The sequence below is a fragment of the Balaenoptera physalus genome (genome assembly GCF_965194825.1).
Source record: "Balaenoptera physalus genome assembly, chromosome: 13".
NCBI classification, from domain to species: Eukaryota; Metazoa; Chordata; class Mammalia; order Artiodactyla; family Balaenopteridae; genus Balaenoptera; species Balaenoptera physalus.
Genome location: NC_138892.1, coordinates 17529470 through 17548132, shown reverse-complemented (window position 1 = coordinate 17548132; position 18663 = coordinate 17529470). Strand labels below are relative to the sequence as shown.

General features: G+C 40.4%; 1 protein-coding gene and 1 long non-coding RNA gene across 7 annotated transcripts in view; both read right to left on the bottom strand.

Annotated features, from left to right (window-relative positions):
- Positions 1-18232, bottom strand: part of SLC41A2 (solute carrier family 41 member 2) — a 135867-nt gene extending 117635 nt beyond the window's left edge. The window contains exons 1-3 of one of the 6 annotated variants that reach the window (XM_082419439.1): positions 4903-10987; positions 4477-4683; positions 727-1197 (exon numbers count right to left, since the gene is read on the bottom strand). The gene's annotated coding sequence lies outside the window, so the exon portion shown is untranslated. Of the gene's footprint in view, positions 1-726; positions 1198-4476; positions 4684-4902; positions 10988-17933; positions 17955-17992 lie in introns of those variants that run through there. The other 5 variants (XM_082419440.1, XM_082419441.1, XM_082419442.1 and 2 more) reach the window with 5 other exon arrangements.
- The window catches only part of LOC309640631, a 317179-nt gene that overhangs the window by 151644 nt on the left and 146872 nt on the right, over positions 1-18663 (bottom strand). The window lies entirely within an intron of this gene.

The following is an 18663-nucleotide window of genomic DNA, read 5'->3' as shown; positions in this document are numbered from 1 at the left end:
TAAGGATTCCGTCTATGGTTAAAGGGTTGAAAACAGTGTTTTCCAAACATTTAGATCTCATTTACCGAATTTCCCCCAAAATTTTACCAATTTAAAAATGATCTTTCCTTTAAAAATAAAAATGCAGAAAGGACAAAGTCTTGGACTAAAAGCCTTTCCATTGAGCACATTTAGATTTATCAAGAACTCACTTCATGCTCCCTGTGAAAGCTTTGTCATGGGCCAGCATTAATCTATAGAGTTGTGTCAGGGGACCACTGACTTAAAGGAAAACAAACTAATACAAAACAATCCTGATGAACTCAATTGTAGTTACAAAAATAAAAAAACATTAATGCTAAAATTGCTTGTTTTTAGAAGAAAAAGAATTGTATTGTATGTGTGTTGATCTACTAAATCAGTATCTCGGAGAAAATCTGCCCATCGTGCTGGAAAAGGCATTCTGTTCCATTGCAAGGGTTAAATAATACACTTGAAAAATTCATCAGAGCTGTGAGTTAGCAGGCCTAAGTCACGCCTCATTACTAAGAGAGGCAATAAATGGAAGTTTAACACTTTGTTATCTTCCCATAACAACAACAAAAAGATTATCGCATTTAGTCGAAAATCTCAAAACTTGTTGGGGGCGGTATTTTACATTTGTATAAGCACACATAAAACCACAGCACTATCACACACACACACACACACACACACACACACACACACACACACACACAAAATAACCTAGAAGTCAAGCCAGCTTATGGTTACTGTGTATTCTTAGTTTCACCACTCTGCAAGTGTGCATTCTGCTTTTTTTAAAATTTATTTATTTTATTTATTTATTTTTGGCTGCGTTGGGTCTTTGTTGCTGCGCACGGGCTTTCTCTAGTTGCGGCGAGTGGGTGCTACTCTTCATTGCGGTGCGCAGGCTTCTCATTGCGGTTACTTCTCTTGTTGTGGAGCACGGGCTCTAGGCGCGTGGGCTTCAGTAGCTGTGGCACGTGGGCTCAGTAGTTGTGGCTCGCGGGCTCTAGAGCACAGGCTCAGTAGTTGTGGCGCACGGGCTTAGTTGCTCCACGGCATGTGGGATCTTCCCGGCCCAGGGCTCGAACCCGTGTCCCCTGCATTGGCAGGTGGATTCTTAACCACTGCACCACCAGGGAAGTCCCCATTCTGCTTCTTTCATTTCCTCTGAATATATGTCTTCTGTTTCTGTTTGTTATGAAGATGTAGTCACCAAACAGGATGTGTTATGCGGTCAGTTAAATCAGATTTCAGAGAGGTCATGCCAGCCAAAATTAGCTAGACCTTAGCCGATATTGCACAAATTATTTTCTTGTTTTATAAAAAATTTCGGTACATTCTTTTGAATAATATCCAGTAAGTACTTAATTGTTTAACTAAATAGCAGGTTCACACAGAAGGATTATGTCGATTTAATTTTCTTTTTACAGCACCCAAACCACAGGCTGCCTTTACGGCCGCTCAGTTTTCTTCCACTACGTTCATTTAAAGAATGAAACTTGTGTAAACATAAATCCTCACTGATTTCAATGATTAGCTCTTTCCATTTAAGCAAAAACTATTTTAAAAAGTCTCAGTGGCCTTTTAGATTTCAGTTTCACATCTGAACTCCTCAGCTTCCCCATTCCTCATCCCAAACTCCCTTTTCCTGAAGAATTGACCAACAAATCACTTTTCTCAGCACATATCCCAAACAGCTCTTAACTAATCACCCCTTTGGTTTTCTCATGTTCACTCTGACGCCACTTTCTGCTGTCCTGCCATGACCTCACTGACATGCTTCTCCCTTGAGAATGCATCAGAACCATGAGGTCACCCTAGTCCCATTCATGGGGATCACAGACCTTGACTACTGAATCACACTGAAGAACTCTCTTCCCCATTTGAGATAGTCCTACAGCTATGACTAAAACCATTTCTCATTTTTAACCCTTTGATTTCACTATTGTCCACGGGGCTGCCTACATTGCTTATTTTTCCTAATTGTTTCATACTGACGCGTTGCCTTCTACTAGATTTCCTAAATCAGCTAAATTACTACCTCTTAGTCTTCTCTAAGCTTCCTCTATTCAATCAAATTTCCTTTATTCAGCTTTCCCACCTCTACACTTTCTACCAAATGTTTCCTAATGTCTTGAAACTTTCACCTCATTCAAAAGGTCACAATAAAAGTTTACCACCTCAAAGAAATCTACCCAAATTAATGCAGGGTTAAGGGTACAGAGAGGAAAAAAACAGTCAAAATTAAATGCCCAAAACAGTTAGCAATCTTCCTCAGGTACAGTTTAAAAAAAATTTTTTTTAAATGAAAGGTGTCCATTTGGTCTCCCACTGCCCGTTCTTACATGGCAAAGATGACATCTTGTGTCTCCGATGATATCTGATATATCACTTGACCCTCAAAAGTTAAAAAATCAATATGGCACTGTAAAAGAAATCTCCAGAATTCCAAATGTACTACTGCTGCTTGCCAGAGGTATAATTCGATATCCAGTTAAGAATGTATAACTAGAAAAAAAAATGTATGGACCTCTTTTGCTCATTTCCTGTAGTTAACTAAGGAAAAGGAACTATCCCAAGGCAACAATTCTAAAGAACGAAGATGAGTCCAGTCAGTAACTATTCTGCAAACTCCATATGCTGTTAAGTCTCAAACTGGTCCAAACAATAGCTGAGTTATAGCAATACACATACCACAATTTTTATCATTGTTCAGGTCATTTAAAAGTACTTGGAAGAGGGAATTCCCAGGCAGCCCAGTGGTTACGGCTCTGCGCTTCCAAAGCAGGGGGCACGGGTTTGATTCCTGGTCGGGGAACTAAGATCCCACATGCCGTGAGGCGGCCAAAATAAGTACCTGGAAACCGAAATATAAAAACTGCTACCTCACAAATACTGTCCTCCCCGATTAAAAGGCTCACCTCTAAAGTGGAATCAACGTATCTCCCCCCTCCCTTTTTTTGCTTTGGTTGAAATGCATAGAGTTAGCTCCTAGGAAAAAAAATGTTGACTTTCTGGCTTAAACTGGAAACTGTCTAATTAAACTGAATTCAAGCACTCACACAGGTTTCATTTAGGTAACAGGTAGTGATGTCAAGCTTTCTTGATTTGGTAGTCCTGATATTCTCTAACAAACACAGAAGCTTGAGAAATCATGGGCATGATTCAGCTCCTGATATCCCAAAGCTAACGGACTCCATAAAACAATCACTCATTTCTAAGACTGCCCACTGATAGAAAAGAGTAACATCATAAAATTTATCAATCCTAAAGTTTCTATAGGCCTAAAAGACAGCCAAACATTTGTAAAGAATTTGTTTGAGCCCAGAGAAAGAATCAGTGGATATAATAAATCTTCGGTATAATAAATCCTCAATACATCTCAAATAATGTTCCAAAGGAAACCAGAACCAGACAACTGATTTGTTTTCAGAATCACAACCCTCAACCCCACTTAAAAAAATAATTTTTAAAAAAGAATGCTTTATTTGGAAGGATACACCGAAGACAAGCCAATGAATCAACTAAAACAAAATCCGCAGTTGAACCATTTCTGCTTATTGAGAAAATGTTGACAGAATAAATATAGTGTGTGTCCAAAGAACTAAGTGTATCGCATAAACAAAGTACAGTTCATTCTACCAAGTGCACTGACTGGCACTTGGTAGAATGAACTTTGATTATATTTATCCCCTATCAAATCAACTGAAAAGTGAAAAAAAAACCCAATCATTTAACTAGAGATTCTGATTAGATTAATAGCAATACAGTTTTATAATACAGGTAGTAAACAATGACCAGAAATATCACTTAGTACTACTGTTTGAAACAACTCGGTGAATAGTTGGTAGCAAAGGAGCTAAATCAGAGAACTCTGTTTTGAAGCCCAGAAAGAATCTCCCATTTTAAAACATTTCTTACATGTATCTTACTCAAAAAAACTACTTAACCACTCTCTTGCAATTAACTTGCAACTGACATTCCTTAATTTCCTTCAAACTACTGCTGAGAACATCACCACCTTATCAATCACCCTAAAGTCACATGAAACTTTACTTAGAAATTATAGCTACAGAAAGCCTAGCTACTGAAAACTGGTATTTTTCTTTTTCATTAATGAAGATTGAGCCACCCTTTTATTTTACTTCAGCAACAAGGAAACTTACAGCTACATCTGAAACTCACATCTATGATCAATTTATTCATCTTAATGTTACACTCCTAGTTTTATTTTCTCTGGTACTGGTTTCATAACTTTTTTAAAAACCAATATTTCTTGTAAATGTTATTTTTTATAAAGTGACTCAACACCTTTGTGTAAAAGGTAGTGTACATGAGAATAAAACATAAATAATACATTTCCTTACTGGTTTTCTCTGGCACTTATAAATCTGAAATACCTAAATTTAGAGACTAGGTAACGAGTTCAGCATTTCAAATGAAGAGAAATTATTATTCAGAACTCACCAAAAAGTATACTTTCATACTTTTAACCTTAATACATCCTTATACTCTTAAAGAGAATTCCATTTTAAAAACGCAAACACACTTCTAGGGCCAACTTAAAATATACACTTTATTCTTCGTACAATTAAAGTGAAAACTGAATATAAAATCTTCCAGAATTGTAAAGTGCAGAATGGATAACCATGTGTCAAAGTAAAAATCTTCTTTCTAAGAAAAGGAAAAGGGAAAAATGATTTGCCACGTGTAAGGTTAACATTTTTCTTCTACATTTGAAGACCGAGAGTGCCCCATAATTTTCATGGTGATCCCATCCCAAATATTTACTCAGAGCCATTCTACCCCTCCAGGGGCCCTTCTCCCTCCCCTATCCCTGAGGTGAAGCAGCACGCTACACCCTGCTGAGCAGGCCACATAGAATTACATTACCTTCTACTAGGTGATGAAACAGGACAGCTCCCAAACCCAGCGAGGTCTTCCTCAGGTGGTGGTGGCCTACCATCACCTTCCCTCGCTGGGACACCTTCACAATGGTACCACCCAGGGAGATGACACCGATCTTCCCCGTTCCCAAACTGTACTTTCCCTCAATACTGCTCCCTGGTACACAGAGCTGTGAAGGCAGGCCAAGTGCACAAACTCACAGCAAGAGGCTCTATTAGATTAGGTGAACCACAGGTACACAGTGTTATGTTACTAAACTATTTTGGCATCAAACTGAAATAATGATCTAACTCTTTCAGTATCTTTACTCTCTGCAATCAAGTCTCTCCTCTACCCTTTGGTCAGAGCTGCGTACTTTTTATTCAAATACCAGTTTAAAAAAAAAAAAAAAAGGAGCCCAAGGACTCTAAGTCCAACTTGAAGTTCAAACTAAAACTACCCTCAAAGACACCCCAAAACAACTTAGTTGCCACATACTGGCCTTTGCTCATAAAAATATCCTGACTACCTTTCTTTCCCAGCCCATTTGGAAATGGTGCTTCTAACATCCACTGGCATAGAGTTCTCTTCTATCGTTTTTCTATTTTTCACAGAAGCGATATGTGTTCAATGCAAAATAAACAAATAAAGGCCAAAGACAAACAAGGTTGTTTATTCTGGAAACCCACCATCTAGAGATAATCACTGATGATGTATTAGTGCATATGATAACTTTATTGTTGATATATTTTTTCTATATCTATGTTTAAAACAAAAATTGCTTCACATTACACAGTTTGGCATCCTGCTTTTTGCATTTCATAATATATCAAAAAAGAGTGTCTTATCAGTATCCTACAAAGTTATTTTTAATGGCTACTTAAAATTTCCTATTTCTAAAACTCCCAGGGGCTCTAAAATGTCTTCTTTCCTACTTCTCCCCCTCCACAGTTTCCCAGTAGGAACACAACTAAAAGGCAACATTCATTCAATTAATACATCCTAAACACTTCCAGAAAACTAACATTCCGCTGTATTCACAGCAATGATTTCATTTATATTTTATATTGTTAGATGATCATGAATAAATAACTGCATCTGTGCCACCAAGTTCCAAGGCAGGGCCAGGCTGCCATCAAGTCTACAGTGTGTCTCCCCCATGAGCCATGACATATAATTCAAAATGATAACTCCAAACAAAATAAGAGTCACAACAAGGTACAACTTTTCCTGGAAAGACTATTTCATTGTTTCTTTAAAAGCCACAAAACATTAACAGATGGCCAACAGGCACATGAAAAGATGCTCAACAACATATTAGAGAAATGCAAATCAAAACCACAATGAGGTATCATTTCACACTGGTCAGAACAGCCATCACCAAAAAGTCTACAAATAATAAAGGCTGGAGAGGGTGTGGAGAAAAGGGAGCCCTCCTACAGTGTTTTTTTGTGGGAATGTAAATTGGTGCAGCCACTATGGAAAACACTATGGAGGTTCCTTTAAAAAACTAAAAACAGAACCACCATATGATCCAGCAATACCACTCCTGAGCATATATCCAGAAAATATGAAAACTCTAGCTTCCCTCACTATTTACAAGAGCCAAGACATGGAAACAACCTAAATGTCCACTGACAGATGAATGGATAAAAAAGTGATATATATATATACAATGGAATATTACTCAGCCATAGAAACAACTGAAATATTGTCATTTGCAGCAACATGGACGGACCTAGAGATTATCAAACTGAGTGAAGTAAGTCAGACAGAGAAAGACAAATATATGATATCACTTATATGTGGAATCTTAAAAAATAATACAAATGAATCTATATACAAAATAGAAACAGACTCACAGACATAGAAAACAAACTTATGGTTACCAAAGGGCAAAGGGAGGGAGGGGAAGGGATAAATTAGAAGTATGGGATTAACAGATACAAACCACTATACATAAAATAGATAAGCAACAGGATTTACTGTTTAGCACAGGGAACTATATTCAATATCTTGTAATAACCCATAATGGAAAATAATCTGAAATATATATATATATAAAAAAATGAAAAAAATTACAAAATATTAAATTATTTAAATTTTTTTCTCTTTTGGTGCCCCCTTGCTAATGCTCAAACACATGCTTACATTGTCTATTAAGCACTGCCCCCAGGGATTGAGAAAAGAATAGGTTTTTTTGTTTTTTTTTTTTTAATTAATTAATTAATTTATTTATTTATGGCTGTGTTGGGTCTTCGTTTCTGTGCGAGGGCTTTCTCTAGTTGCGGCAAGTGGGGGCCACTCTTCATCGCGGTGCGCGGGCCTCTCATTATCGCGGCCTCTCTTGCGAGGCAGAGGCTCCAGTCATGCAGGCTCAGTAATTGTGGCTCACGAGCCTAGTTGCTCCGCGGCATGTGGGATCTTCCCAGACCAGGGCTCGAACCCGTGTCCCCTGCACTGGCAGGCAGATTCTCAACCACTGCGCCACCAGAGAAGCCCAAGAATAGGTTTTGTTCTAAGGAATAATATGAGTTTAAACTCAGCTGATAAAATCTATGCACAATCAAAATCCCAGACTTGAGTCCACAGATTTCAGACAAACACATTTTTAAACGGAGAATGTTAACAGCTTGTTCAAAGTTGTATTATTCATGTGGAATCACTGGCAAATGCTTTATGCTGTGTTTGAAACTGTACAAAGCTTCCCGAGATATCTGCAGTGCTTTCATCAGATGAATAAATCAATAACATGATTTGCATTGAGTGGTTTTACGGGGGAATCTCAAGTGACTTATTCAGCAAATCTCCACACTTCAATTAAAAGAGATGATTTGCTTCCAAAAAATTAAATGTGAAGAAGTGTCAACACACTAATGATATTGACAGTAGTTTAGAGGCTGGGTTCTAAACTCAAACTGCTTTGGCTTAAATTCTGACTTTCACTAGCTATGGGACGTATGCCTCTATACCTTAGTTTCCTCATGAAAAAATACCTCCTCCATTGGGTTACTGTGAGAATTAAATGACTTAATACATGTAAGGTGCTCAGAACAGTGTATTGAGCCTTCAATAAATATTAGCTAGTTATCATCATCATTATTCATTATTATTACTATACATTTTTGTAAAAGGCTCAAAACCTACTTTCCACCTCTTTCTCCCCTTACTAAGGAACATACTAGACCACAGAAGCACAAAAATGTTATACATTGCTGTATTAAACCCCTACCTTATAATTTTCAGATCAACTGTGTTGTTCCTACTTTCTTTAAAAAATAAACTGAAGTTTAATATTTACATTGTATACACTGCACTCATCCTACTTTTCATTAAACTGCCAGCATGCTATAAATACTGTATATCTATAATGACCAGTATATACACAGAACAAATGGTACCTATATACACTGAACAACACAGGTCTTCAGGAAACCACAATGTTTTAAAAGGAAAAAAGAAGATGAAAGCTGGAATAGGAAGTAGCTCTAACACTGTTGTTAAATTTAAATATCATATCTAATGTACTTTTTTACTTTTAAAAAGGTATCTAAATAACATTTTTACAATTTACAAATAAAACAGACTACCTTAAACCATTACTGTAAGGTTTATTCTAGACTAGAGAACTAAGTCTGCTCAACCAGAATGAGAAATATTACAAAGATAGAATCCATCATGAGTTTGCCTGGGGTTATTCTGAAACCTATAATCCAGAAATGACAGACAAGAGTTTTCTGACTTTTTTTTTTTTCAGAGAGTACTAGAACATTACCATAAAAATTCTTTACTGTTTGTTATGTAAAAGATAGAGGAAAGTGACAGATAAAATGAAGAAAATAGGCCAGGCTTTGGACTCTGGGCCTACCTGTTAATTTTGCTTTCTTGATCATAGATATAACAGTCTGCTTTAAATCCCAGGAGACTACACTGGTTAATAATGAAAAAGATTTATTTCCCCACTAAATGTTCTTTGGACCTATTACTTTCCTATATTGTTTATTCATACCTTACCAGGAATATGAATAGCTTATCAAAAAGCCACTCTCAGAATTAAAAAAAAACACTTCTTCAAAGAACTAGAGTCTAGGGAATTCCCTGGAGGTCCAGTGGTTAGGGCTCCATGCTTCCAATGCAGGGGCCATGGGTTCGATACTTGGTCGGGGAACTAAGATCCCGCAAGCCATGTGGTGTGGCCAAAAAAAAAGAAAGAACTTGAGTCTAATCCATAAGTCCTCCCAAATATCTAAAAACTTAAACCCAAAAGAAAAGAGAACAATCACCCATTCTACAGAACATCAAAACCACTGAAAGCAAAAAGAATAGACTTTGTTTGTATGTACTTGTACAATCTTTTCTGAAAACCTAGGAGGTAGACATGTTCATACACTACAGTTCAGGAAACTGAGTCTCAGAGAGGTTAAGTAATATGCTCAAGTTATAAAGTCAGTAAAATAAAGACACAGGACTCAAATTCACAACTTTCTTACCAGTTAATGATAAAGCAGAAATGACAGGCATTCCCTATACACCAGTGTGAGTGGCCACGGAGATGAGGATTAGAGAACCAAGTCCTTCAGTGCTCCCTCCCAACTCCATGCCCTACACCGGAATCTAGCAAGTTGGATTCAAGTTATTTTTGAACACAGTTGATTGCTCAAGAATGGAAACAGCTCCCTCCCAAGTCTCACCCCCTAATTCACAGGTGAATCATCTTCTGCATTATCTTCTGTTAATAAATAAATGAGCAATTATTTACTGAAGACCCCGAAATGTAACCATACCATAAACTGCCCTTTTTATAAGTGCCATATAAGGTAGTGTAGAAGGAAGAGACCACTTATATCTTTAGTATCTGCCCCTCAAACGCTCTTTTTTTATAATACATAATTGCACTTATTTACATGAAGGTTGCTCTTTACTTGTCTGTGAGCTTTTGATACAAAATTCTGCATATTCCCCACTCAGTATTCGTCAAAATGTAGGTGGCGTCCACTAAAAATGTTGAAAGAAGGAGTGAACGAAACATTGACGAGTTGAACCTTAAATAACAAGATTTAGAGAGATGGAGAAAAAGAAGGGGAAGTACGTCCTAACGAGGCGGCTGGCAACCAGGCAAACGACTGCTGGGGAAATGAATAGGCAGGTCTGAGTAGCAGATCCGTATCACCAAGCAGCAAAAAAACGGTAAACTGGAAGATCTGGAATTCCTGAGTGCGGGGTTAGGACTTCATTTTCTAAATTAGGCCAATCGTTTTTGAACATTTATTTTTAATGCAGGGGAATGCTTTGTTTAAATTAAACCCTACTCGAAACCCCAATATAGTAAACAGGTAAAAGCAAAGAAGTACCGGTTGAAGCCCCACTCAGTCCCCATCTTACCTAATTGAGAAGCCCCCAAAGCCCCTCCTTGGAGCACAGTTTGAAAACCACTGGGTTAGAAAAAGGTCTGGAAGGACAGATATCAAAGTGCTCACAGCACTGACTTCTGGAGAACTGGGTTGGCCTAGGTTGAGGGAGCAGGGTAAGGAGGGACTTGAAATACTATTTTCACTTTTTAAATCCTGCATTTTTTAAATATTATTTGAACTTTTGTTTATATTGAGCACTTTTTACTTTTTAATTTAAAAATAAGATACTATTGATCCAAAAAAGCATTTTTAATGGTTAAATTTCTTGAAGAGAATTGCCACATTTTAATGAATCATTTCCTTATAGCAGGATATTTTCTTGCCTAAATTATATTGCAATGAAAATGAACATCTTTGTGCATAAGACTTTCTCATATTTAGAATGATTTTCTTAGGATAAATTTATACAAGTTAATGGTTTCCATTTAAGTTCTATAATACAATGCTTAAAATAGGACTCTCTAGAACATAAAAATATAAAATTCAATTCGTATTTTTTAAAAGTCATACTATAGGGACTTCCTTGGTGGTGCAGTCATTAAGAATCCGCCTGCCAATGCAGGGGACACGGGTTCGAGCCCTGGTCCAGGAAGATCCCACATGCTGCAGAGCAACTAAGTCTGGCCGCCACAACTACTGAGCCTGCGCTCTAGAGCCCGTGAGCCACAACTACTGAAGCCCGCATGCCTAAAGCCCGTGCTCCGCAACAAGACAAGCCACTGCAATGAGAAGCCCGAGCACCGCAACGAAGAGTAGCCCCGCTTACCGCAACTCGGGAAAGTCCGTGTGCAGCAACCAAGAACCAATGCAGCCAAAAATAAATAAATAAATAAAATTTTAAAGAAAGCCATCCTATAGTAGCAAGATTTGATCCTAGCATGCATGTTTAAGATATATAAAATCTAATTTACAAAACTAATTAGCAAAGTTTCCATATCTCAAAAACTGTATTAAAGAGAAATCTGAAACAGAACTTGAAGTCTCTCTACCTTTCATGAATTTTTCATAACTTCTCTTGCCACTTATCAAAACCATACACTGAAACAATTTTCCTTCACAGTTGGGTTTCACGATCCAATTCTGTGAAGTCACAGTACTGTGACAGTAGAATCATTCTCTGGCCAACAAACTGACATCATTAAATTCTTATTTGTAAGTTCTGTTGGGTATATGGTTGTTCTATTTTTACTTCCAAGATCAAAATCTATTTTCTGGTGCCTCTCCATTAAGCTCATATGATTGATACATTTTTTTTTTTTTCTTGGACAACAAAGTAGGATTTATTGGTGGGAGTGAGTAAGGAGGGGACAGCGCCAAGGCTCTCGCGAGTGCAGGGCCCCCCATCTGTCCAGGGGGCCATGACGAGGGATGTATTCGACCCCACAGCCATCCGGGATGAGTCGCTTTTCTGCCACCATGTTTTCAAATTTGTCCGCATTAAACTTAGTAAATCCCCACTTCCTGCAGATGTGGATCTTCTGGTGGCCAGGGAACTGGAACTTGGCCCTGCCGGGGGGCCTCAATCACATGCTCCTTGTTCTGCAGCCTGGTGCAGATGGACATCATGACGTGGCCAACGTGGACCCTGACCACTGTGCCCTGGGGCTTTCCAAAGGCACCGCGCATACCTGTCTGGAGCCTAGATTGGGGACAGCATGCCAGTCATTAGTGTCCACTGGAAAGGGCTGTCTCCAAGGTCCCTTAGGGCAACCTATACAGGCAACAGGCTGCATGCACTACCGAGGAGGCTGCTGTTTGCAGCCAGTGCGCACCGGGCCCCCATGGGGAAAACAGCACAGTCGGCTGGATTGGCTGCAGATGATTGATACATTTTAATCAATGTATTCTCTTTGTCCCCAGCCATCTTTATAAAACTGCCTTTTGGTGAGTGCTCAGAGAAATGCCTATCTGTTCAAACAAAATATAAATGGCTGCCCGATTGCCTCCTTCTGTGAACAGCCTGCAATGTTCTGTACTTCTTGAAAGCAGAAACCCCAGAGTCAGAAAGTCTGTTTTCTTTTTCTTATCTCTACTACTGTTTTAGTATAACAAGAGTACTTTTTGTTAAATAAGTGAATGGAGTTCTATCACTAATGAATCCAACTGGGCAAAAGGAATTCCTAATAAAACCTTTTTCGGGCTTCCCTGGTGGCACAGTGGTTAGGAATCCACCTGCCAATGCAGGGGACACGGATTCGAGCCCTGGTCCAGGAAGATTCCACATGCCGCGGAGCAACTAAGCCCGTGCGCCACAACTACTGAGCCCACGTGCCACAAATACTGAAGCCTGCGCGCCTAGAGCCTGTGCTCCACAACAAGAGAAGCCACCACAATGAGAAGTCCGCGCCCCGCAACGAAGAGTAGCCCCCGCTCACCGCAACTAGAGAAAGCCCACGCACAGCAACGAAGACCCAACACAGCCAAAAAAATAAATAAAATTTAAAAATAAATAAATAAATAAATAAAAATTAAAACCAGAAAAAAAGGGCTTCCCTGGTGGCGCAGTGGTTGAGAATCTGCCTGCCAATGCAGGGGACATGGGTTCAATCCCTGGTCTGGGAAGATCCCACATGCCGCGGAGCAACTAGGCCCGTGAGCCACAACTACTGAGCCTGCGCGTCTGGAGCCTGTGCTCCGCAACAAGACAGGCCGCGACAGTGAGAGGCCCGCGCACTGCAATGAAGAGTGGCCCCCACTCACCGCAACTAGAGAAAGCCCTCGCACAGAAACGAAGACCCAACACAGCCAAAAATAAATAAATAATAAATTTATAAAAAAACAACAACAACAAAAAAAACCTTTTTCTTTTTCCAAAACCAAGGATTGCTAGACACATCAAGGTCATTTCTACTACTATGTAACAGTTCTAATAGGGTATTTAGACTCTATCAGCAAAGATTAGCCTAGTTCCTGCTGGGCATGGGGCACCATGCTAAATGCCAGACGTTCAATGTGAACAAGACAGAAGCAATGCCTGCTCTCATAGATCTTTCCCTCTTGGTGCAAAGGCACTTTGGCAAACCATGAATCTTTATGAAATGAGAAGTTCCAGTACCAAAAGTAGAAATATTCTTTAGAAGAAACAGACTGGAACCAGACTTTGGAATACCCGTAACACTGGGCCGAGGAATGCGAAGTTTATACTTGAGTAGAGGAAAACGAGGTATTCAAAGGGACCCTTAGAAAATATTAATCTAATCAGGCTCTGATTAAAGCTTTTTGATGGCTTCTCATTTCCTCTAAGATAAATCCAAAATCTTTAAAAAGGGTAACTAAATCTTGCATCACCATTCCCACCTACCCAAGATCTTTGGCTGTGGTCATACTGTATTTTCTCTGTTTCCTTTATTGTAGGGATTTTCAAACTTTATACATCACGATCTAGTAAAGTACCTATGTGTGACACACTTATTTTCTATTTTATTTCTTTTTAAAAACATGCAGTTAACAACCACTAAATTAATTTTACAATCTCCTGGTAGGTGCCTAGGTGCCTGCAGCTTGAAAAATACCACTTTGGTATATACCACACTCTCTCTCTCACTTCTTGGCCTTTCCACACATTCTTTTTGCCGGAAACATTCTTGCTCATCCTCCTTCTTGCCTTTTTCTGGCTACTTCCTATGCTACTTTGTGACCTGAGCTCTTAAACATCGCTTCCCTGACCCTCTTAGTTCCCCCTCCTCTGTGTTCCTGAAGTACTCTATGCTTTCTAACATTCATTAAGCTTTACCGTAATTGTATGTGTGCTAATTGTCTTTCTAGGCTGTAAACTCCATGAGCATCAGGACCCATTCTTGGTCTCTGCTGAATCCTGAGAGCCTAGCCCAGTGCCTGTTACATATTAGGCACTCAGTCAATGAGGAGTAAAGCAAGTAAGGAAATGGACTTGAATAATCTATATGTTTAACTGCACAATGAAATGAGCACTCACTTAAAACCTGTTAAGAGGTTTAGCCAGTTCCAAGGAAAATATATTCTCAGTTCCAATTATATAAATGGTGATTAAGTTCCTAAGCTAGCCTACAAAAGGCTATTACCCACAAGCACTTAACTGATGAGAGGATGGCTGCTTATCTGCCTCTCTGCAAGGACAAGAGAACTTTCACTCACTCCTCTAAGTAGGAGAAAACAGGACTGAAGGGACACCTTGCTTTCTCCCTACTCTATCAGTTCCTCCTAGAGCAATGTGACTTATCTAATGGCTGAGATAAGAACAAAGGTCAATATTCCAGACGGGCCCCAGCCCTGAGCTCTCACTGGCTCTTGGATTTATCTGTCTTCAAGAAGAGAAGGTTCTCCTTTCCCTTCCAACTCCTATGAGGAAGTCTCCCCGAGACAGGACTTTCCCTGCCTGCAGGGGACACCTGCAGTTTTTTAGGTGCTACAGAATCATGTGGGTAGATAAATTAAGAAGGAACAGAGGAAGTGTGGGTCTAAGCTAAATTCTCCAATCCAGCTTTACCAGAAATAAAAATTAAATTATATTTTAATAGTACTATAATCCTCATCTGGCTTCTTGAATCTGATCTCAATTTGCAGAATCTGGAGAGAGAAGAGATGTAATCAGCACACTGAAAAGCTCCAACAGGAATAACAGTCACCCCAGTCTGAGTTCTGGGTCCGAGAAGAGTAGCACAGAGGAACAAGGTGGAGTAAAAGGGAAGGGAATGAAATGAAGGAGAAGAAGGTTTCTTTCACTTTTCCTCTTTTGAATTTTTCTTGGGCAAAAATGTCTAAAGAAGTTGAACCTATCTTTGTATCCTACAACCTTCCCCTCCAAATTGTTTCTCATTCTTGCTTCTCTTTTCTCATCTTCCAGACCTTTTATGCTGCCCACAGATCTCCATTTTCAACACCCACACTTTTAGAAATAGAGCAAGTTTTCCCCAAACCTCCAAAATGTTCCATGATCCCATACCACTAACGTCTCCTATCCCTCCTCATGTCAAAACTCCCATTTCCTCAGTGCAGCTGATCTGGAGGAAAGCAATCTGATTAAATTCGTTCACATTAAGATAAAATAACTGGCTGACAGTCTAGCCAGCCTACTAGAGATACATATATTTTTTATTTTATACACACACACACACAGAGACATTTTTAAGCTATAGAAATCTAACTACAGTAATTTCAGAGTAAAGATGAGGGGTGCCTGAAAATCTCCCATAAAGGAGGCAGGTCCGCTCTGATCAGCATTTCCCTGGGATCACATCCCCAAAGTTGTTCCCACATTTTCCCCAACTTTCAGTCCTTAAGTGACACTAAAAACCCCAGGGGCCAGAGAAAGCCAACTTGGGAAAGCATTTGTAGCTACAGGATATTTAGTCATCCATTGGGTAAGTCAGTTACAATCAATATTAGGTTGGATAGGTTATAATTTCAGTATGTTTGACAATCATTCTATTAGGTAAAACAAAAACATATACTCAGGTTATATATTGCAATTATTACCTCATTCTACTAATGAGATCAATGAGGCATAAAGGGGTTAAATAACATTTCCATTGTTTAAAGTTCAGTAGTTGAAGAGCAGGACTGGACGACTCTTCACCCACTCTGAATCAGTTGTTTATCCATTAATTCCACTTGAAAATCTCTAATTTTATTTTCCATAACGTTTCTGAAATTTGGTAGTGTACTTTAGAACAGTCATATTAGAGTAAAAGAAAAATGAGCTTGAATGCCTGGGAGGCAAACATCATGTCTTTTCCAGTGGTTTTTGTATGAAGGACCTGAGGCTGATGCTGAATTTGTGTGCGCTCAGAAATTAAGCACGACATAGGCAAAGTAGCATTCGTTCAGTGGCTCTTAACTTCAGTGCCATAAAAGATACTTATTTGCCACCCAAATATGAATATAGCTGTAATAAAGACTATACAAACTCAGGATAATCAGATCTTCTACTTTGCCTGAGAAGTATATGAAATTTTAATTGAGTAATTGGTGTTCGCTATTTTTTATTAGTTTGCTTAGCTAGCCACCAAAATAAATTATTTGTAATTAAAGTGATAACTGGGACTTTCCAAACCAAGCATAGAATATATGAAAATGCTAACTGTGTGTGTTTTCTCTTGACTTTGGTCATGAACACAATTTTTGTGGCTTTTCTCAAAATACCAGAAAGGGTAAAGGGGCAGTAAGGTGCCCAAGAAATGACAGTTAGCATATTCTGACAGACTTAAATGGCACTTATTCACTTCCCCCAAGTAGAAGCACTATGTTGCTTGGTATCAGGTTGGTTGGGTTTTTCGGTCAGTGCTTGTCCCCCAAACCTAGAATTTTTTAAATATAATTCAACAATAAAAAGACAACCCAATTAAAATATGGGTAAAAGATCTGAATAGACATTTCTCCAAAGCAGATACACAAGTGGCCAATAAGCACATGAAAAGATGCTCAACATAATTAGTCATAAAGAAATGCAAATCAACACTACTTCATACCCACCAGAATGTCTGTAATAAAAACTAGCAAATAGTCAATAACAAGTGTTGGTGAGAATGTGAAGAAACTGGAACCCTCATACACTGTTTGATGAGAATGTAAAATGGTGCAGCTACTTTGGAAAAGTCTCACAGTTCCTGAAGAAGTTAAATATGGAGACCCAAAAGAATGGAAATCATATGCCCACATAAAAACTTGTACACAAATGTTCATAGCAGCATTATTCACAATGGCCAAAAAGTAGAAACATCCTTAATGTCCATCAACTGAAAATGGATAAACAAAACGTGATATTGTGGTACACCAATACAATGGAATACTATCCAGCCATAAAAAATAAGTACTGATACATGCAACACATGGATAAACCTTGAAAACATTATGCTGTGTGAAGGAAGCCAGACACTAAAAGCCACATAATGTATGATTCCACTTGTATGAAACTTACAGAATAGGCAAATCCATAGAGACGGAAAGGAGATTAGTGGTTGCCAGGGGGTGGGACAAGGCGGGAATGAGGAGTGACTTTTAATGGATATAGGGTTTCATTCTGGGGTGATGAAAATGTTCTGCATGGTGGCGATAGTTGCAAAACTCGGTGAAAATACTAAAGGCCGCGCTTTAAAAGGATGAACTTTATGGTATGTGAACTATATCTCAATTTTTTAAAAAAATTGTTCCATTTACAGAAAGAAATTACATATACATGTGATATACCTACAAATGTATTACATACATATACGTAATCTCTTTCTATGAATCAACGTTTGGGGTTTTTTTAGTTGAGATATATTTCACATATATAAAGAAACGAATGAAAGAACACGGTGACACGGAGCAATTGTGAGCCCTGAAGCCTTGGATCTGGGGTGTGCCCCAGCCTCACTCGCAGGGTCTCCATCCGTGCTCACCTTCCACCCATCACTCAGCCACCACCCGCTGTCCGGTCCACTGTCAGGGCCGGGGACGACCCACCGCGGCTGCCCAGCTCCGTTGCGGGCGCCCAGGGCCGGCCAGCCCTCCCGCCCGAGGTGGGGCTGCCGCGGCGGGCCGGGCTCGGGCGCTGCCTGCGGGCCCGGAGGGGACACGGCAGCTCGGGCGGGCCCCGCCGCTCGGCCGCTCCCCCTGCCCCGGCCTCCCTACGCTCCGGCCGCCGGGTCTCAAGCCTCCCTCCAGTACCTGGGATGCGCCCGAACCCCGCGCCGCGGCCAAAGCCGAGACTTTCCCTCCATTATCACCTGCCCCGGAAAGCGGTGCGAGGAGAGGGGACCCCGCCTCCTCAGACGCGACCGAGGCACCGTGGCAGGGGACGGAAGGGGCATTCACCTAGTCCCCCCGCGGCGGCGGCCGTAGCTCCTTCCTCTCGCGCGCCTCCTCGCGCCGTCGCAGCCCCGCGCTGACAGCCCCGGAGCCGGCGCCCTCCTCCGCCCGCAGGCTTCCAGCCGCCCGCCCCGCCCCCGCGCGGCCGCCCGGCGCAGGCGCAGCTGCGCCGCCGCCCCGGGGGAAGCGAGAGTCTGGTGATGTGGCCGCTGGGGTGGCGACCTGGAGCGCCAGCGCCGCCTTCTCCCGGACCTTTGGCCGCAACCTGACGAACGCGGGCCGAGAACCCGATAGAGCAGAGCAAAAGGGGAATATTTCAAGGGAGCTACTCAGCAGAGAAGGGCTGTGGCCTTCCTTGTTCGTCAGCCCACTCCATCCCCACCGACCCATGCACATCCACAACGCTGGCTGCTCCTCGGTCCGAACCCCCAAATCTATGACTCATGATTTCTGTTCTCAGACCAGGGACCTCCTGCTGGCTGTCTTCGTATTTCCTTCTCGAAGACTGGGGTTAAAACTGTGTAAGCCTTTCTTAAGAGCAGTGCAGAATGGGCCATGCTTGATCCGAGGTAGGAGAGAAGGGGAGCGA